The sequence below is a fragment of the Monodon monoceros genome, unplaced genomic scaffold, assembly GCF_005190385.1.
Source record: "Monodon monoceros isolate NGI ecotype Baffin Bay Population unplaced genomic scaffold, NGI_Narwhal_1 Super_Scaffold_22, whole genome shotgun sequence".
In the NCBI taxonomy this organism is placed as follows: Eukaryota; Metazoa; Chordata; class Mammalia; order Artiodactyla; family Monodontidae; genus Monodon; species Monodon monoceros.
This window is the reverse complement of record NW_021703779.1, coordinates 25615566-25638372: the sequence shown is the minus strand read 5'-3', so window position 1 is coordinate 25638372 and position 22807 is coordinate 25615566. Positions and strand designations below refer to the sequence as shown.

The 22807-nt window shown below is 36.8% G+C and overlaps 1 protein-coding gene across 1 annotated transcript in view; it reads right to left on the bottom strand.

The window, feature by feature from the left end:
* The window catches only part of IL1RAPL1 (interleukin 1 receptor accessory protein like 1), a 1341257-nt gene that overhangs the window by 702629 nt on the left and 615821 nt on the right, over nucleotides 1-22807 (bottom strand). The window lies entirely within an intron of this gene.

Sequence of the window (22807 nt, the reverse complement as noted above, 5' to 3'; positions counted from 1 at the left end):
GAACTGTAAAGGACTTTAGAAATCACGTAATACATTGGCTCGTAACCCTGGCTGCACATTATAATAACTTGGGGAGCTTTAAAAATCTGCCAGTGCCCAAGTCTCACCTCCAGAGTTTCCTTTTTTAATTGATCTATGATGGGGGCTGGTTATTGGTATATTTCAAAAAGCTCCCCCAGAGATTTTAATGTACAACCAGGGTTGAGAACCACTGAGCCAGGAAAAGCTCCTCATTTTATATATAAAGAACTGTGGTCACAAATAAGTTAAGCATATTGCTGTAAAATATACAAGTTATTGGCAAAGTTGGGACTAGACTCCAAATTCTCTGACATGCAGGCCATTCCTCTTCCCATAATTCCTGTTTATTCGGAAGTGAGGGTACTCTTTTGTGTCCCTAAAAGGTGCTCCAAGTATGATAATAGTACTTTCAGAAAGAAAATGTATTCAAATATTTTAAAGGTATCACATATATTGGCTATCACACTATAAAAACCGTGTTGCTATATCATCCTTTCTTTGCAATGTTAGAGGATGAAATTTAAACAGAAGACTTAACAGTTCAGAGCAGGTAACAGACATGTAATCTGTTCATCACAAAGAAGTTGTCAGTGGCTCTTGATATTGAATGAGAGAGATGGAAGAAAGGCATCCACTGGATCTACATGAAACGAAGACTACAAAGGAGGCAGACCATGCGCAATATCGATTAAAAGGACACCCAGGGGAAATATTATCCTTTAACTGAAACAGATGCAGATTCATTATAAAGTTAGATAAACCACCTACAGAAACCACCTCAAACACTGAAGGAAAAGAGATATGAAAGCAACTGACAGACACCACAAGGCTTTGTTGTAAATAAAATCAATTTTATGGTTTCACTCAGTCCTTAATTTGCCAAAATGTTCAAACTAAAACCAATATACAAGCTTCAGCAAACTCAGCGGGGTGGGTACTTTTTGTCGGAACTGGTTGCTAACTGCCGAGCAACAGGGGATAAAAAGCATTTGCACGGCTATACTCTCACCCACAGAGATCTTGTTCCTCATTTTGAAGGTCAGGCCATACATCACTGGCCCAATGTCAGGAAACATGCATCGCCTCCGCCTACACTGTGCCAGGTCAGTTAGAAAATAAACAAAAGCAACTGCACAGAGCAGCTACCCCTTCAACTGCTCCATCCTCCTTCTCAACCATTCCATCTGCAAAGTAGAAGCCAAAGGGAAGAAGCCAGGCAGCAAAATTCAAGTCTTTTGCTTAAGATGCCAGTATTTCTAATACCTTGCAGCAGCAGATTCTATTTTTTTCTGATAAACACAGGACAGAGTGAACTGGTAATACTAGATTATTTACAGCAGATCTCTTAAAAATGTCACTGGGACTTTACAAGGCTTTGCCTATGTCTATTTCAGACTGCCGTGAGTTAGAGGCTTTCAAATTCCTTCTGCTACCAAAGGTCTCATGTATCAGTCATCAGCCTCCTCGGGGCCCATCAGCCACCAGGCTGTCATCCCAGAAAATTTTAAATTCCAGTCACCAGCATTGCCTATGGAGGATGACTGCTAAATTACAATTAGAGCCTGAGTGGTTGAAGAATGGCCTTGCCTACTGGTCAGTCACTTCTCATTAACAGTTTAGTAAGAATCTATTCATCAGATTAGCTCGTGGTCGTTTGACAGACTAGGAAAGAAATTTTGGCAGGCCTGGAGATCCAGAAGAGAATGGGATGTAGTTTTTCAAGTTTCCAGTGGTGGAAAGGATTGTAGGAAGGTGTAGAGGTGAAGTAGGCTGACAAAAATCCCTGCTTGTCTAAAAGATAACTAGACATAGATATACATATACATATACATATACATATATTTTAAAAGGAACATAATGATAGAGTACCTAAAGGGACCACAGTAAAGGGAATGGGCTTGAAAGAAGGTTTGATATTATGGGGAGCAGACGGCCTGGGAATGCTGAAGTCATATTATCTAATCAAGAGTGTTAATTTTTCCACAGGATTCAAAGGAAACTTTCAAATAATATTAACCTTCCATATGCTCTGAAGCTCCTAATTTAGTACCTCTATAGAACACAGTTCTAAGCCCTTTCACACATATTTTCTCATTTTTAACAGTTGGCTTCATCTCATTTCCTTAAAACAGACTTACTGTATACAGACATGCTTTGAAATCCCTGGATGAGGCTGTCTCGCTTTGAAATGAAGGCCTACCCTCTCAAAGACATTACAGCAAGTAACTTCATAACAAATCAATCTCATAAGGACTAAATAGGTGAATTGTACGGCCATTATAAATTTCTTCTGATGGGTTGAGTCATTTAGCACGAGGGCAAAAAGACCTGGAGCAACAATGCCACATTATATTCAATGCCATGTCAGCCAGTGGCCATGGACACTCAATAAATAGCAGTATGCTGTGACTGATTGTGTACCACACAGTTTGCAAGTACTGAAGATGTAATAAACTAAGTCAGGAAAGAAAGGGAGTTTGGATTGCCTTTCTTCCACAAATATAAAATATCCCAGATCACTCTAATATGTTTGCTGAGAGCACAGGCAGAAGTGGCTAATTTTTAAAATAATTTCTGTAATTCAGAACATCTTCCTCAACAAGCAAAGCTATTTCTGTGCTAAGAATTGATGCTGGCATTGCAGGCAAGGCATGGACTTTCAAGACAGCAGGCAGTGTGAATGGAAGCAATTTGACTGAGGAACAGATCCAGAAATGTCCATAGGAGAATTACCTAGCCACCTTTCCCTCCATGAGATAAACTTTTAAGTTTCCTGTATAAAAAACGGAATGGTGCTTTTTTTCTTTTCCATAAAGGGTACAGCAGTTTAAGTGGTGAACTACATTTGAGATTGAATTTGAGTTTTATTCAAAAGCTTAGACAAATCACAGGTAGCTTTTTTCAAGACTGACTTTAGAGAGAATTTTTTTCAACTTATTATCAAACAGCATTGGTTCAGAGCAATCATTTCTTTTATGAAAATTAAAACCATAATTTTTGGCCGGACAGTTAGGCTAAAGTAGTATTTCCAAAATTTTCGAATTTTGTAAACAGCATAATAAAAAAGAACGAAGACAGACACTGTGTTTTTATTTCATCAAAATAAAAATATAAAGAAACAACAACAAAGGGAAAAGGATAACAATAAAACAGGACAATTGAAATTTCACAATAAAGGATACTTTTTTTTTAAAGAATAAATTAAACTTGAAGAAAAAAGTGCTTCTTATTTTTCTCATTCTACCCTGAACTCATATATCTGTCATCCCTGGAACTTGACCTTGGATGGCCATTTAGGAATCAATGCCCAGAGCCAAATACATGTGGGCTCATAGCTCCTACTGGAGAGCGAGTGATCGCAGCTGAACCCTGTTAGCTGTCACCAACCTCTAGAGTGAACCAGAGTGCCACGGGAGCCGGGCAGGTAAGAAGAGCCTGAAATTGAGTGTAGACAGGAAATACAGAGGACAGTGGAACAAATTAAACTATATCACAAAAGCACAGGCAGCAAAAGCCAGACCATGGATAACTTTATAGAACAAACAATACAGCATCTTCAACAAATCAACCCCTTAAAAATGATAGAGAGGTATGATGATTAATTTTGTGTGTCAACTTGACTAGACTAAGGGATGCCCAGATAGCTAGTAAAACATTATTTCTGGGTATGTTTGGGAGGGTGTTTCTGGAAGAGATTAACATTTCAATCAGTAGACTGACTAAAGAATATCTACCTTCACTAATGGGGGTGAGAAGGGCATCATCCAATCCACTAAGGACCCAAATTTCACAAAAAGGCAGAAGAAGGGCCAATTCCCAGTCTCTTCTTGAACTGGGTGATCCATCTTTTCCTGCCCTTGGACACTGGAGCTCCTGGCTCTCAGGCCTTCAGACTCCAAGTGAATATACCACCGGCTTTCCTGGTTCTCCAGCTTGAGGACAGCAGATTGTCAGACTTCTTGGCCTCCATTACCTCGTGAGCCTATTGCTATAGTAAATCTCCTATTATATATCTATATCTGTCTCTCTCTATATACAGCCTATTGGTTCTCTTTCTCTGGAGAACTCTAATACAAGGGGGAAACCTATAGATTGAAAGAGACTTAAAATATTTTAAAAATTAGACAAGACAACTACAGTGTTCAGGGATGTATATTTGGGTGATAAAACTAAGAAGAAAAGCAAGGATGCAATTCTGGAAAAGTCATTATTGTGTTTACACTTGTACATTTGTGTGTGGGGGCACTGGTTAGGAGGAGGCACATGGAAGGCTTCAAGAGTGGTTGGCAAGAGTCTACCTCCTGACCTTGAGGATAGTAATAAGGGTGTTTGCTTTAATTAGTAACTAATTAGACATTCATTAACTATAAATTTGTTTTACAAATATTTTCAGTATTTGTGTTAACTATAAAAACACAAGACATATACATTTTTTAAAATGAAGGTTCTGGAGTCAGACTACCTGGTTTAAGCCCAAATTCTGATACTACTTATGTGTCCTTGGCCATAGTTTGGCCTCAGTTTTCTAATGTGGATGTTGATGATCCCAATGGTACCCATTTAACAGGGTAATTCTGAAGATGAATAGATGTAAAGGTTCTAGAACACTATGGGGCAGACAGAAAACACTTTGTGGGTGTTAGCTATTATTATAGGAAATGGTTCTGTCCAGGAAGCAAGCAGAGATAGAAAACTAAGAGATTAGGGGGCAGTGATGCAAATTGCTGCAAATGTATGACAGTCTTAGAGATGTTCTGCATCATAATTCTTTTTCAATTTTCAACTTAGTTTATTCCAGAGAGTGATGTTTGCTGTATGGAAAAGAAAATCTACAATTTTACAATGAAAATCAATGGAAAATAGAATTCACTTGATCGATTATTACCTTGCATCCCAAATCATTGAAATTCATCCATTTCATTAACCGAGGCAAACTAAAGAGGTACCTCTATCTGTTAAAAAGGAGGCTGTCAAATTAAATGTCTTAGTCTGACTGAACCTCTCATGAGTGCAAATTAATATGTTAGGGACTTTTTGTTTGAATCCTAATACTTGGATTAGGCTTTCAATGAATTAAAAACTCCATTCATGTAAAGCTAGTCTTTTAAAAATCACACTTTTGGCTTTTTAGCTTTTTATGAAAAGAAGGCAAAGCGTTCTTAATCCTATTAATTCACTGATTTATTTTCTTCAATTTTAATTGTTTTTTTTTCTGACCTTTGGATTGGGTTATCACTATACACTTTTAGTATTAGCAATTTAAATCTTGTTTTTTGAGTGCATTTCGGACTTCACTATTTTCTATATAAAACATGTTAATGAACTGCATTTTAGAATGTTGATAATTCTAATAGGAACACTTTAAATTACCACATCAAATTTAGTAGAATTAAAGCCAGTGTCCACACAGGTTACTCAAATGTCGTAAAAGTCTTTTGACTCACATTTTTCAAAAAACCCTCCATTCTTACGCAATTAGGAAAATTCGTTTATAATAATGTCCTTGGGAGAATTCAATGTTTTAAAAAGTCCCCACGGTATTTTATTATTCTGTCTTTAATGATTTTCTACAGTTTTGGCGTATCTACTCTAGTTTAGCTGATTACTTAAGCGGTTGACTTTATCAGGTAATAACTATTTGCAGAATTGAATTGTACTTTTTGCACTTTCACTGACCAAAAATGACTACAGTTTTTTTTTTCATCTGTTAAAAATGGATGATGTGACCTATTTTCTAAGGGCTTAGAGAAAGTAATTAAAATATACCACTGGAACTTCACTGTAACACTCTTTTACTCTCACTGAAATGAGGTCAATGTCAAATGTGTTCTGGACCCTGGAACCTGCCTTATTCCGACTTTCATCTTGTGAGGAGAGACTCTCAGGCATTTTTAATAGGCCACCTAGAAGGACAATGGTATTGACCATTTCAAATTCACACTTCTATACATACTCTTGAAGCTAAAAAAAAAATATGTTAACATGGTTCACCAGAATTGAATATCTCCTACGTTATCAATGCAAGAGTGCACTCATGTGCTACTCAGTGCGGTTTGCAGACCAGCAGCATTGACACGACCTGGGAGCTTATTAGAAAGGCAGACTGAACAAGACTGCCTTAGTGGTCCCCTCAACTTGACTAAACTTGAGACAGGTTTCTTCCTGACTGTAGGATACTAACCTCTCTTTTCTTAGGGTATTTACTTTAGAAAACTTGCAACTGTAAATCGGTTCTCTGTCTCTTTGAGATGTAAATCTACAACCCAGAAATGACTTTCTCAAGGACCTGGGAGCCAACCCTTGGAAATGTAATTATCAAACAGATAGGGCTCCTGTCTCCAGCTTCCCTCCCTCAGTGTCCTCCAGTACGTTTCCATTAGTTTACCCCAGCCGATAAGAATTCTCTCACCTTTTGTTTCAGTGGAGTTGAGTTCAACTTCTCTCCCCTATTGGAATAGTCTTGAATAAAGTCTTCCTTGACTATTAAACTGGTCAGGTGCATTTAAAAAATAAGATTCTTGGCCTTGTCCCCTAACCAGACAACCCATTTTAACAAGATCCCCAAGTATTCCCAGTGTCCAATAATGGTTGAGAAGTGCTGCTCTAGACTGTAACATTGATCACTCCTTACTGGTACTTACTGGGGCACAGGCACAAATAAAAAACAACATGCAAATGTTAGATAAGCACCAGCTAGTTCAACAACATTATAGTAAAAACCATTTCTATTTCAATTACCTGATCATCTTGTTCTGTCTTTACCTGAGTGTTCTTTTTGAGTATATTCTGAAATAGTCTGGGTTTTATTTACATTGCTTATTTTCAGTTAAAAAAAAAAGTGAATGTTTTCAAGAAGACACGTGTGAACCAATCCTTCACACCATTATGGAAGACCACAACACTAACGGTGCACAACCCTGTATCTGCTAGATGCCAGGCAGGCAACTGTGTGTACTCATATTTCCTTCATTCATGGAACAAATACTAAGTGCCTGTTAGGCACCAAGCATTGTTCTAGAGGCTTGGGATCAGGGAACAAAACAGTCATAACTCCTACCTTCATTGTTCTTACCATCTTGAATCCTCCCAAGAATTCATTGAGGCATTTAACAGTATCACAATTTTATCAATGAAATTGTTAAGGCTTACAAAATGTAGGCAGACATACGATTTGAACTAAGTCTTGTGACCTCAAAATGAGTACTATTTTTGTGGGTGTGTGTTTGGGTGACACATTCTTTCATGCATCCTTAACAGTGGCAAAAACGAACCCTTGCAGGTGAATTCTCTATTGGAAATAGGTCTAGTTTTCTTGTACCAAGTGAAAATGGTAAGTAATAGAGCTATATGAAAATGGTAGGAGACTATTTAAGACAAGTGTTGTTTTGCTTATACATATATTTGGTGAATATATATATATACATGTGCAGTTTCTGTTAATATTTTATAGTTCAGATAGCTTAAGAAGCATGGCATATGTGTATGTGTGTATTGTATCTATTACTCTTTTGGCATAATGGCTATAATATATGTAATATATAATCCCTTGATTTAGGGATTTTAGGGTTTTCAAGATAAATGTTCCTCTGATATAATTTCAGCCATGTCTTAATTATGAGACCTTCACAAGGTGTGTAAAAATGCACTGTCAGGATGATTCATTCTACTGAGCATTACTAGTCCTAGTTAAGCAAATGTGAAATCACAAAAGACAGAGTGACATACACTTCTGTCTGTTTTGGGCTTCATTTCATTTATCTTTGGAAGATTTGTTTGGCCAGTTTAATCATGAAACTGCAGGTAGCCAACTAAATTTTTGTCAACTATTAACACATCACTGCATGATGGTTGTAGAAAAAAAATTGTGATGAGACAGGATAAATTTGCTACCTTAATTTTTATAACTGAAATATGTGAAACTTCATGTTCATCTATGTCAACCAGTGATTCTCAATCCGAGTAGAATTAGATGCAGCAGAACTAGATGCAGACCTTATTCTAAAACCAGTATTAATGCCGAAGCATCATCCCAGACCAACTGATGCAGAATATCTGCCAGTGGGGCCCAATGTGTGTTGATTATAAAAGCTCCCTAAGTGATTCTAATGTGCAGCAGGGTTGAGAAACCCTGATATATACACTGCATTTTAACCTTTATTTTTCCTACAGAGGATTTTAATTCATGCTTTTTTTAAAAGGCAAGAATCTCAGAACATCTAAGTATTACTTCTATTATGTTAGATTTTCTGCTCTGCCAATATTTGCACAGCTGTTTAATACTCAGAATGAGCTACCACATATTTCCACCACAATTAAACTGAGATCTGACATTTACAATTTCCACATAGCCACAATCAGTTCCCAGATTCCCTGGTGCAACCAAGAGTAGCACACTCATTACTGTAATGAAGCCACGTTTGAAAAGTTCTGTATCAGAAATGATTCAGCATTATTCAAAATTATATTCTGATTATTCAATTTCTATCCTGTATTCAATTTGAACTGCACCTGTCACCTTTTAGAAGATAAGGTAAAGAGTCTCCAAAAATTTACTAACATTTTACGCAATTTTTAAGCTATGTGGATATGTCGGACATGTAAATATCTTGTACTTCATGCAGATTTTTAATTGTAGAGAATTACTGTATCAAATTCCAGTGGAATAACGTGAATAGTAAGATACATCAAATGACAAAAATAACTGTCTTTAAGATCTAATAGTGCTTACTTTTCAACCATGTGAGCAGTTTGTGAGGTGAGTTTCAAACATACTTTTCAATTAACTCAGTTGTCAACTTATAAAAGATTAAAGCCATCATCAAATAAACTATAGTGTCTTTTAAAAGTATGTTGTTTCAAACTCCCTTCACACATAACTAAAGAAGAAAAAGAAACTACCAGGAATCAAAATAGTCCTTTCTTTTCAATTTTCCATTGAACTACCTCAGTTTTCCTTTTATGCTGTTAATACTGAACTGGTCAAAATGAGTTTTTAATAATATGAAGACCCTTTTTTTTTTTTACACCCAATTTAATCATTTAATTTCTAGAAACCTAGTAGCAGATACTAGTAAGCAATTTATTATATTAAAACACCTTCAAGTTTTCAAGCAAAAACAGATTTGCCCCTAAAGGATAAGAGAAATGAAAGAATCCTTAACCCTAACTATATCTTATTCCTGATTGACCAGCAGTCCAGAAGGTCCCATCTCCCTATCATCTCAGTCACTATTGTCAACTTTCACTTTTCCCATAGGCCTCCTACACTGCCACATTCCCTCTTATTTTCTAAAGATTACTTTGCTTCAACTATCAAAGGTTCTTATGTAGGCAAGTGTTCTGATCAGATTTCAGAAATTCCACCCAAGCAGCAATGTGGAGGACAGATCTGGAGGAAGGTCAAACTGAAAGTGTAAAGATCATTTAAGAGACAACAGTCAAGAAAGGTTGCAATTCAAGTGAGACCTGCACCCTGTCCACCAGTCAAAGGTACTAGGCAAAATCCCAGTACCCTTTGATGACTTGTAGCACAACCATTATTACCACATTCTACCACAGTAATGCTGTCTTCTTCTTCCTCCTATTATTAGCTCTTTCCCTTGCTAAACCACAATCTAAGAAGCAGACCACTGTCTTTTCTATTTTTATCCTAGCACAGGGCGTGGCACAATGTAGGTATTTGAAAATATTTGTAGAATATTCATATGAATGAATAAACATAACAATGATTTAAAGGATGTTTCTTTGTATAGTGGAATACATGCTTTATCTACATTTAAGTCTTTGCTTTCTCAACAGCTAGTTGGAACACTTCAGCCATTTCATTTATTTCCCACTTTTTAAAAAAAATTTTAATTTTGGCTGCACTGTACGGCAGGCGGGATCTCAGCATGCGGGATCTTATTAATAGTTCCCCGACCAGGGATTGAACCCATGCCCCCTGCATTGGGAGCACAGCGTCTTAATCACTGGACTACCAGGGACGTCCCTATTTCCCAGTTTTATAAATCTGTTAATCAAGGGGTATGGATTAAATTATTTCTAATATAGGTTTTGACCGTAATATGCTATAGGACTTAGTTTCTATTAAAAATGTGTCACACACAGGCAATTATAAATTGTCACAGGTTGACTCAAAGACTGCATTTCATATAATCAACTGTTTGTCACCTGTGTCCATTTTAATAGGTTCAAAATGATTTCACGTCTACTCAGAAATATTAGAAGTATGTGAGGTGACATACAGATGGAGTATCAAATCAATATTTCTTCCATATGAAATCCCAGATTGCTAAAATATGTACTTTTGTCATTAAATGATTTTATTTTTAAGTGACTAAAGTGCAGGAATATTAAAATTTTATAGTTTGACGCCATTGACATGACTACTAATGCTGAATCATATTTTTCCTTAATATTCTTCAATATTCTTTGCCTTGTTTGACATCAGCACTGCTTCCTGAATAAAGATGAATAACCCAAGTGAATATACAGTTGTACAGTGTTTTTCACTTGTTTATTTTTTGGCTGCTTTGGGTCTTCATTGCTGTGCACAGGCTTTCTCTAGTTGCGGCGAGCGGGGTCTACTCTTTGTTGTGGTGCACGGGCTTCTCATGGTGGTGGCTTCTCGTTGCCAGGCATGGGCTCTAGGCATGCAGGCTTCAGTAGTTGTGGCACGTGGGCTCAGTAGTTCTGGCTCGCGGGCTTTAGAGTGCAGGCTCAGTAGTTGTGGCACAAGGGCTTAGTTGCTCTGCGGCATGTGGGATCTTCCTGGACCAGGGCTCGAACCCGTGTCCCCTGCACTGGCAGGCGGATTCTTAACCACTGCACCACCAGTGCAGTGGTTAAGTGGTTATTGCTTTCTTTTAATAATGAAAACTTTTTGCCTCCACTATTTTCATAATGATCTTCATTTTATCTTTAGGAAGGGGTCAATATATTAGGTTTATGTTTCTGGGTTTTTTAAAAGTTAAGACCACAGACAAATTGAATAGAGCAACAGGACTTAATTGCTCATCTCCAGTTGCACAGTAACCCCCAAATAGTGTAAACACAGGATGCTTTAAGTATTTCTCAACAAGATTTAATATAAAGAAGGGTTTTAGCTTATAATGCTTTGGATATGCCTTACCTAGGAGATATGAGAAAATAGCTATTTTTTATATATTAGGCTTCCATATTTTTCCAAAGGCTACAGAAACAAGCTAGCATAAACATTTAAAAGTGATAACAAAGATAGTGTATTAGTTAAGCCAAACATTATAAAGTAAAAATTTTAGCCAGATGTGTTATAGCCAGATTGATATTCACATGAAAATGTACCACACCAAAGAACTTTTACTGGACAGTAGTTTCATGTACCATCCAGCATGACCCTACACTATAAAATAAACTATATTTATTTCAAATTGTCATGGTGCTCAAATGGTAGGGTAGACAAATGAGATTCACTTCTGTACAAAGAAAAGCAAGTATGCTATTTGATTGTCTTTAAAGATTTTTAGTGGAAAATTAGTGAAAAGTAAGTACTATTAATAACACAAATTTACTTATTTTTAAATCTCTGAGCTTTGGTTTCCTTTGTTTTGTGCTTCAAGTCTATTTTACATTCCATTAACTGGCTAGTGCATAGTACAAGTGTGTGTGTGTGTGTGTGTGTGTGTGTGTGTGTGTGTGAAAAAATAAGTAAATTCTGGGTACACTTGATTTGTGTTTTCCAAGTTCAAGAGTTCAGTCAATAATTTCAATTTTCATGCAATTTCTTAGAGTAGCTTTTCAATATTTCCTTCTTTAACTCACGTATAATTTTTCACTGCAAACAAATTCACAGAAGTCAGATCATTTAAGACTAATGCCTGGCACCTACCAGGCATTTTACAAGGCGCTTTACCTAGAATATCATGTTTTAGCTTCACAAAAATAAGGCAATAAAAAAAAATGAAGTACTAAACAATGGCTAAATATGTAGCAAAATGGGAACTTACACTACTATTAAACTATTGATCGAAAGCCTATAATCCCACTGCTATAACACATCGTATATTGAGCATGGAACACACCATCTGGCAAATATTTGGCATTTAATAACGGTTTGTTTAATCAGAATTGCAAGGCATTTACTAGGTACATAAGGCAGTGATTTTCAAACTGTGAGTAGGTCATGCAATCAGTTTATTTGGCCTTAACCAGAACGTTATCAAAATGGGATGAATTAATCAATACCATTCCACATTTCAAGTTTTCTGGGAAGACCAGACTGCCATGGGCAACACCCATGCACGCACATCCTTTTTCCTGAGTGTGCCAAAATGCAAGCCATAACATCCCCTGTGTGGCAATTAATTAGGTGAAAGTTACCAAAGCATGACTACCATGAGACTGCTTGACCCTCAGGGCTTGGGGTGGGGTGAAGGCTGGGGGTACTATCTTGTTAGTTGTTTGCAACAAAGGTGCTGAGCCCTTGGCCCTGGTTTCTTCAGCGATGGTGCAATCTGCTGTGTGCGTAGTCGCCATCTCAGCATACTGTGTCACTTCATGGTACTTGGGGTAGAGAAACTCGTACTACCATGCTGATGCTCCTGCTGTTTGCTATACTGTGAATATGAAACAGTCATGCTCTAACACATGGAATCTTACTGTCTACTTTCAGCACCTATGGGACTGTGACAAGGCAGCCTCGTACTTGCTTAGTCATCTCCTATGGAGCCTTGTTACTCCTTGCCATCCTCTAGGAGGTTAGGGTTCTTCCCTGAGAAGGGAGTAAAAATAAGTGCAGGCTCCGGGAACTTGTGTTTGAGTTGTGTACGGATGTGCAGGTTAAGCACTGCACAAGTCCAGGGGGCAGCACGTACATAGGCAGCAGGCCAGTTAAGGTGTCAAGGTATCAAAAAAAAGTTTGAAAACCACGGATTTAGAAAATGCAAAGAAACAAGCAGAAAGTACTGGTTGAGAGAATTTGTGTTTAAGGCAGAAGTGATCATTTCTAGTTGAGCTCAGGTGAGAATGTGGGATTTAATCCATCTTTGAGATGAAAGGAGGGACCAGAAGATTGCATTTAGTGTGGCCCAGGGCGTAGGGGTGGGGGTGATGAACAAGACCAAGCTTCAAAAACTTCAGGAGATTATTTAGAAAAATCAAAGTTTATAAAATATAAGTAAAAACACAGCAACCACAAAAAAGCTTGAGACCATGAAACAAAAGTGACAATATAAAACTCAAGAAGGTGTTCACCATCTCTGATTTTTTCTGAACTAATTTTGCTGCTCCATATCAGGATATTTTCGCATATCAAAAGGAAGCAGCTTCATGGAATCATGGTTAAATTAGTCAATTAACTGTGTCTTTTCCTTATCATTTTCCCTAGATTTTCAAAGATTAAAAATCCAAATATTTGTGCCAAATCCCAAATATTTTTTCTTCACCTGGCTTATTTACAACGTTCTGCTTCTCAATGTTGTATGGCATGAGACCATTGTCAAAAAAGTTATATCCGTGATCTCAACTCTTTCTCCTCTGTTTTATCAACACAATGGCTCATGATTCAGAACTTATTCATCTAATGGTGCTTCATTGCTTGAATACACGATTATGTATCTATACATTATTTATTACAGTTTATATCTAGACCTATACATGCATACAGAAGATAAACAATAATCCTCCTTTTAAAAAATCTTGACAGTCTTCAGTATTTATATTTGCAATGATACACATAATACACAGTTTAAAAGTTAGTTTATTGCTCAAATTATATAATTATTGCTATAAATAGACTAAGTATTTAGAAAAAAAATGTATGCTCCATTCTGCTAATGGAATTGCAGGATACTCATTTGTACAATTACTAAATGTGCAGACATAACTTACTCATTTACTTGCATTAATTATTCACAATAAATGGAAATTGGGTTAAAATTCTGTAGATAGAATCACATTTTGAATATTTTTTATAGTTGAAAGTTTGGTTTACAAATGAGGTTATATTGTATTTTCTGTCTTTATGTCTTGTTTATTTTTATAAATTTATTTATTTACTTATTTATTTTTGGCTGAGTTGGGTCTGTGTTGCTGCACATGGGCTTTCTCTAGTTGCGGCGAGTGGGGGCTACTCTTCGATGAGCTGCGCAGGTTTCTCACTGCGGTGGCCCCTCCTGTTGCGGAGCACAGGCTCCAGGCGTGTGGGCTTCAGTAGCTGTGGCTCGCGGGCTCCAGAGCGCAGGCTCAGTAGCTGTGGCACAGGGGCTCAGGTGTTCCGCGGCATGTGGGATCTTCCCGGACCGGGGCTCAAACCCGTGTCCCCCGCATTGGCAGGTGGATTCCTAACCACTAGGCCACCAGGGAAGCCCTCCTTTATATTTTAGTTATATTGAGGAATGATCTTTATTTGTCTTGGGGACACCAGTGAGCCTCTTAATATTGGTGAATCAAATGATCTACTTATAATATTCTGGCTCCAATGAAAGATATTTTGAGTAGGGAAGGATTTCAGAAACCACACACTTAAAATTTTTATGAGAGAGAGTAGTATAATAAGCCCCATGTGCCTATCATTTCACATCAATAATTTTCAGTAATTTGCCAATTTTTCTGATGTATTCCTTTTACTTATTTTTTTTTGCTGGAGTATTTTAAGGAAAATCTTGTATCTCCTATCAGGTCATTTATAAATACTTCATTTTGCATCCCAGACAGGTAAGCCCTTAAAATTTTACCAAAATAAAATTATTACACATATTGATATTAATAATTTTTTTTTTTGGCCATGCCCACAACTTGTGGGATCTTAGTTCCCTGACCAGGGATTGAACCCCAGGCCCCTGCAGTGGAAGCGACAAGTCCTAACCACAGGACCACCAGGAAATTCCCTAGTGATAATTTTTTAAGACAATGAATATCAAACTACAGTCAAATGTATTCTGTCTCATGTTTTTTTTTTCTTATTTTTTCATTTCTGCATCTTGATCCACACAAGATGCAAACATTTGCACTGGGTTGACTTGTAGAGACCATTTTACTTAATCTGTTCAGTGTGTGTAACTTGAGGTGTGGAGAAGGCAATTCATTTACTCAAACGTCACTAGGCTTTTCACTTTATCTGTTCATTCCACAAATATTCATTCGGCATCTAGTAGATACTGTTTCAGGTACTTCGGAATTATCTATAAGCAAAAATGACAAAGATCTCTGTCCTTATGGAGTTTCTATTCCTGTTGGAGGAATGTAATATAAATATTAAAAGAAATCGGGCTTCCTTGGTGGCACAGTGGTTGAGAGTCCGCCTGCCAATGCAGGGGACACGGGTTCGTGCCCCGGTCCGGGAAGATCCCACATGCCGCGGAGAGGCTAGGCTGGTGAGCCACGGCCGCTGAGCCTGCGTGTCCGGAGCCTGTGCTCCACAACGGGAGAGGCCACAACAGTGAGAGGCCCGCGTAACGCAAAAATAAAAATAAAAAAAATAAAAGAAATCATGTGCAGAGTATATTTGAGGACGATAAATGACAGGGACCAAAGAAAATTATAGCAGGTCTGGGTAAGTGCTTTGCTGACAGTAGGGAGAAGGGCTGCTTGAGTTTTAAATGGGCCCCCACTGAGAAGGAGACATTCAAGCAAAGACTTAAGGTGAAGGAGTTAACTTTGGGCTATTTGGGAGAAGAGTTTCCAGAGAAGAGAGAATAAGCAATGTCGATGTCTCAATAAATTTTCCTCTGAGTGAAATAGGAGCCAACAATGACACATTTTGGGTTCTGCTTTAAGAACATTCTAGCTAATATATGGAGACTAGACAGTTTAAGGCATGGATAGGGAGCACAGATTTTCAGACAACTTGGGAGGCCAGTACATCAGCTGAAACAGAGATAATGGTAACAATGAAGATTAGTAATGGAGATCAGAAGTGGTCTAATTCTGGGTATATTTTAATGTTGGGGCTGACTGACTAGAGGTGGGGTATAAAAAGAGGCGAAAAGTCAAGATCACACCAATTGGCCTGAGCAAGCTTAGGATGAAGTTGCTATCTATTACGAATTACAAGTCACTGATTTGGGGCTGGAGGAGAGCAGGAGTTCAGGCTTGGACATGTGGAGATGTCCACTGACTTCCACTTAGAGGTGCTGAGTAGGAAGTTAGATATCCAAGTCTGGAATTGAGTAGAAGGGTTTGGGCTATAGATGTAAATTTTGGGGTCATCGGCATATAGCTATTTTATTTAAAGTCACAGAAATTTTCTAAGAATACAAGGATGTCAGCATAAAGAAGAGCAGAGAGACCAAAGGCATGAAAGATGAAGCCCAAAGCTGCCAATATATAGAGGTCAGAGAAACCAGGAAGGTAACAACAATGCCCATCACTACTGTAATGATTTATTTCTTCTCAAATTTCATATCAAAATTCTCAATTTTTGCATGTTGAGATCAAGTCTCAGCTAGATTAGGAATTCCATCTCTACTGCGCATTCTCCCTACCTTTGAATCATTTTACTACCAGGTTCAGCATCATATAGGCTTTACTCCTTCTGGTTAACTGGTTTTCCTCACCACCTTGGCCACTTTTCAGATGCTTTCCAATGTTTCTGCATCAAGTATAGAGGCTTTCTGATCCCTTAAGTCATCATGGTGGTAGGGAATTTAAAAGCCATTCTTTTTTTTTACACTGGAACTTTATATTTTATTTTTTTAACATCTTTTATTAGAGTGTAATTGCTTTACAATGGTGTATTAGTTTCCGCTTTATAACAGAGTGAATCAGATATATATATATATATCTCCCCATATCTCCTCCCTCTTGCGTCTCCCTCTGACCCTCCCTATCCCACCCCTCTAGGTGGTCACAAAGCACCAAGCTGATCTCCCTGTGCTATGCGGCTGCTTCTCACTAGCTATCTATTTTACATTTGGTAGTGTATATAAGTCCATGCCACTCTCTCACTTCGTCCCAGCTCACCCTTGCCCCTCCCTGTGTCCTCAAGCCCGTTCTCTACGTCTGCATCTTTATTCCTGTCCTGCCCCTAGGTTCTTCAGACCTTTTTTTCTTTTTTTTTAGATTCCATATATGTGTGTTAGCATACGGTATTTATTTTTCTCTTCCTGACTTACTTCACTCTGTATGACAGTCTCTAGGTCCATCCACCTCACTACAAATAACTCAATTTCATTTCTTTTTATGGCTGAGCAATATTCCATTGTATATATGTGCCACATCTTCTTTATCCATTCATCTGTTGATGGACACTTAGGTTGCCTCCATGTCCTGAAAAGCCATTCTTATTGATGCTTCCTGAGGACAGGGCCAGCATATGTCTTGCTTTACCCCTGTTGTCAACAAAATCATTGATAGGGGAAAAAATGCCCCAGAATGCCTAATAAATTTCATGGTCATCTCTTTAAGAACACTCATGGCCAAGTATAAGCAACAGCACAGAAAACAGGATGCCAGTGATTCTTTAGAACACAGGAAGGTTTACATCAATAGCATTGAACGAACAATTTGGGAAAAGATGCTCACTCTGAACAAATGATTTATCGCTGTTTTGCTCTTTACCTCAGTCCTGTCCCCATATGCATTCCCAAAACAGCTGAAATCAGTTATATATATATATATATTTAAAAGAGAAGAATGTGACAGAATATTTCACTTAGGACTGGTGTGTCTGTGTGAGCATATCTGGCAAAGCATCAAAAATAAAGAAATCATTATGAGATGGAACACAACTAATCTACCACTCTTAGATTATATTCTTTGTCAATATAAACAGCTAGACAAGGAAAATGAGACAAGAGATGACATAAAGTAGCGTGCATACATACGAGTACAAGGCTGAGATGTAGCAAAACATTCAACGAATATCTGGCTTCCATCAAGAGTTGAAGAAAAACAGTTCAAACAGATTATAAAAGCAGAAACTACCACACCATTGTAAAGAAATTACACTCCAATAAAGATGTTTAAAAAAAAGTCTAAAAACACATTTAAATGACACACATTTGAATCTCTCTTCATTAGGAAATACCTAAAATATTATCAGATCATTGACAGTATCTCTTTACCATAAAAATCAGACCTCTGAGCTCAGAGTGACAACAAATATTTTAAGAAGAGCCTCACTATTTCTATTACAGTAACTTCCCAAATTGCAACAGTAAATCCTCATGCTCCATGGCATTCATACTGGACAGATTTAGAAACATCATATTTATTTTTACCATTTTCACTGTCTTAGTAACAAAAGCAAATAATGGGTAAAATTAAATCATATTTAGTTGGATGGAATAAAGAAATAAACCAGAGATAAAATCAAACCAAACTATAACAAGCTTAATTTGGGTCTGATGCAGAACATCGCTTAACTCTAAAGACATGAGCTAAACACCAAGTGTATCTAACAAGACATCTAATTAATTGGAACCAGTTTGAACGTTGATTGATTTTTACCTGTAGGATTAAAGTATAATCACTGCTAGTTTAAATAATTCCTAGGATTTCTAATTTGGGCCATTTTAAAAGTATGAGACTTGGTCCTTTACTTCAGTATAGCTGGGGAGACAAGGCAAGAATACATGAAATATAAGAGAAATCACATGGATATGGTGATAAAGGAGCCTTGGTGCTCTGCTGGTGGTAGTGCAAATGGTAGCAGCAATCCGCCTAGCCATCTGTTATTACTTAGTCAAATTAAGGATATACATACCCTTTGACACAGCAATTCTACAACTGGCATTTATCCCAGGGAAATTTTCACACAGGTCCATCAGAGATATATACCAGGTTATTCAGTATAATGTTATTTGTAATGGTGGGAGTTGGAAGTAAACAGGATATCCATCAATGAGAAAGAGAAAGGTAAAATGTTCTGGATACAAAATTATGGCCCTTGTTGCACATGTGCACAGATGTATAACTTGTACCTGTACAAGAGCACCTAGCCAAAGGGTTGCCTGGCAAGGACATGGATAGCTGGGAAATTAGCTGTTCCTAATTATCATAAGGGTTCATTATGTATACACCCTAACGCTAGAAGTTGTAGAATAGAAGTATACCCAGTAACATGAAAGATTCTAACAAATAATAGTGCTTAGTGAAAAAAGGATAAACAATGAAATAATAACAGCATGTATTTTATGGAAATGATAATTCACAAACAGAAAACAATTCACATTTTGAAAGGACACCATTCAGATAAAAGGATACACCTTAAACACAATAATTGTACTCAGTAGAAAGGGAGAATGGAATGTGGGTATGGAGATAAAAGGGAATATATATGTGCAGTCACACATAGAGACATTAAAGAGACTAACGTGTCATTAAAGAGATCACGTGTCATGGATAGTATGGTTACCTCAACCCACTGTACCTTGCATCGAACCAATGAAAAAGCACAAAAATAAATAGATTTTAGGCAGTGCTATAACATGGTGTCTGGGAAAGACTCCTAATTAGAAGGTAGGAGAATCAGGCTCTACTTGCAGTTGCATTTATTTCTTACTATATAACCTTCTTAAATTATTTAACACTTCTGGGCCTCAACGTTCTTCACTGTAAAATGAAGGAATGAGGACGACTTCTTTGTCCTAAAGCAGGAAGTAAGCCAGAAAATATCTGGGTATCTAATGTGATATGACTACTCTGAACACTTCACTCCACCTCTCACACCCCACTTGCTTGAAGCTTGTAATGTATTCCTCCTGTACTTGGGAAGTACTAATGGAGAAAGATTAGCCAAGATTTAAAAATCTCCAACTAGCTGAAAATGATCACAAGTCAATAGGTTCTTGCTCTTTATGCTCAGTACTCTTTCCTACGGCTTTGTTCCTTGTTGCCAAATTCATTTTGGGTTTTGAGGTTAAAGGTATTATATTGACCGAGATTGCTGGAAGACTCATCACCAGTTCAGAGAGATGTTATTTCATGAGAGATTTGGGAACCTCTCCATTACCCTGTTTACTGTGTTTATGCCACTGGCAAAGCAGAATCAAGGCAAAAGATTTCTAGCATGAATCTTATTTTCATGATTCTGTTCATATCCTGTGTAATCTTGCATAACATATCCCTATTGCTTATGTTATATATATATTTATTTTGTACCAGATATAAACCAATACAAACCTTAATAGTCCACTGAAAGGCCAGCAAATGTCTCTTACATTTCCAAAGGGAACAAATGTGATTTAAAAATCAGTTGAAAATAGCCAGCTAGATAAATATTTATGAGTGTGTATGTATTTACTACACCCAAGATTCACATTAAGTTGTTTTGTTTTAAAAACATTAGATTGCTCATGTATTAACTGGAAGTTTCGCTTTAATATTAACATGTCCCCTCATTTGTAACATAATATGCTACTATTTCACTATTCTTTTTGACAACGAATTGTTTCCTTCATATATCCATGGTTTTTCAGTCTACATAAGGTATCTAGATTGAAACCAAAGTGGTAAAATAGAGACAAATATGATTAAAGCATACTTCCTTAGACAACTACACATATTCTTCCAAGATATCCCATGTTAGATCAGTATGGGTAGAAAGGTTCTCTTGAGAAACCAGACTAGAAATCACAAGAAAGATATTAGGGTAACAAAATTATCCACTGAAACATTAAGGGGCATTTCTCAACAAAGCATTAGCCAAATGTAGTGGAACACTATACAGTGCAAGAAAATAAAAAATGAGCATTGCTCTTTCTACTTTAATTGAGTTAGAAAGCAGACAAACAGGTCAAAATTTAGATTTTTGACTAACAGCAGAATTTACAAAGAGTTTAGATCCTGAAGGGCACATTTATTCTGCCTTCATGACCCAGGATATGGCAAAATGAAAAGCAAGTCTGTTCTTTTTGCAGATACTTCAAACTCAATCATTTAAATTTAATTTTATCTTATTTTTGGTGACTTGAGAACAATCTCTGTAATTTTAAATTTATTCCAGAAAATGCTTTATGCCATCTCTTATTTCTTGGATTTTAGAAAATGCAGAATACATTAAAATTTCTACTATCAGAACAAAATTTTGAAATTTAGCCATGTAGTACCATTCCCTCTTTCAAACCCGAAACCAAGCAAAACTCCATAAAAATACATTTCCAGCCCACTGGATGAGAGGTGGGGAACACAAGGAATTTTCTCAGTTTAGATGACATCTGAAGTTGGAAAAATGTTTTAGATAAGAAAGTTTCTGATCCTTAGATAAAATTTATGTGTCTATTAGTTTAAACGCATACTGGCCAACTGTAATAAAGTTTACAGGGCTTATGGCTTCTACTTTGTGTATAATTCACCACTACTTTACCTTATTTTTCTAATAATTATTCCTTTCCATTTTCACATATATTTTTTAAAGTTTTTACCACATATATGTATCCTTGAAGGAATAGACCCATTTGTTTGGTAATAAAACAGGGTACAACTACATACATATATATGTACATACTATTGTTTCCTTCAGGGAGAAAATACGTTCTATTTATATAACAAGACTTTTGTCACAATACAAGAAGATAATCCATGCAAAATTATGTCCAAGTATATTTTACTCAGAGGAAATATAATTACTACCATCATTATTCCTCTAAAAAGGGAATAAAATCATTATAGTTGGGTATTAAATGCAAATCTAACAGCACTTGACAAAGAGTTTGGAACTATATGCAACCCAGCTGCTTTGAGCCCAAGATTAACACTGCCAAATGTATTTGCTTTCTTAAACTCTGTTCAATCATCATTTAAAATAAACGTGAGTCCATGTGTAGATTATATATTTTCAAAGGTCTACTCTCTCAGGTGATTTAACTATATTTCTTGGCATTGTGCTTGTTAGCAAAAAACTAAATATAACCCTGGAAGTTGAGCAAGGGCTTGGGAGGATATTAGGTAGAATTTTCACTCACAGCAAACGCCCCTAAACATATGTTTTTTCAAGCCTCTCATGATAGAAATCAGAATGAAGAAGATTTTCACCTGTTGTTGAAAACAACAGAATTCATATTTAACTGATGAATGCTTGCTTGGCTTTTAAATAGGACACATTTTCAAATAATTCTCCTTTACACAGAGGAAATAACAAAGAAAGGAAAATGAGCTAAGAATAGCAAGTATACAGAGCAAATGATAGTGAAAAATGAAAAATAAAAATTTGAAATCTCTTATTGCCACCAATTTTCAAATAAGCTAATGATATGGATCAGGTAATTTCTATCTCCACTTGTACGTATTCAATACTAATGGTATCTAATAAAATTCATAGAAATTCATGTTTATTGAGTCCTTACTTCTTGCCAGGTATAGTGCCAAGCACCTGTATCATTTAATCTTCACAGTAACCTCATGCAATAGCTATTATTTATTATAGTGCCCATCGGACAGATGAGCAAACTAAAGTTTAAACAATTTACTGAACTTGACAAGACATATAGCTGGTAAGAGAGAGAGTCAGTTGTTGAGACCACATAGTATGGATCTAGAATCCATTGCATCTATCATGCAGAAGGAAGTTGAAAATGCTATAAGTAACATCAGTATTTATGACCAGACTTGCATTGCAACTGCACACATTTGGGGAAAATCTCACAGAATAAAACCAAATATTTTGTTCTAAATTCTTATCTCTCTAATTCAGATGTTTGAATTGCAACTGTAAGTTTGGGAAAGTAAAGCATTTACGACATTTATGCTCACAAGTATAACCCAATACTTGTAGACAATTTTCCCAAGATCAGGGGAAGGGTGACAAAGACTCTCCACTTGACCAAACTTCACTCAAGTTCCTCTGAGTAATCCTTTCAATTACACCTTA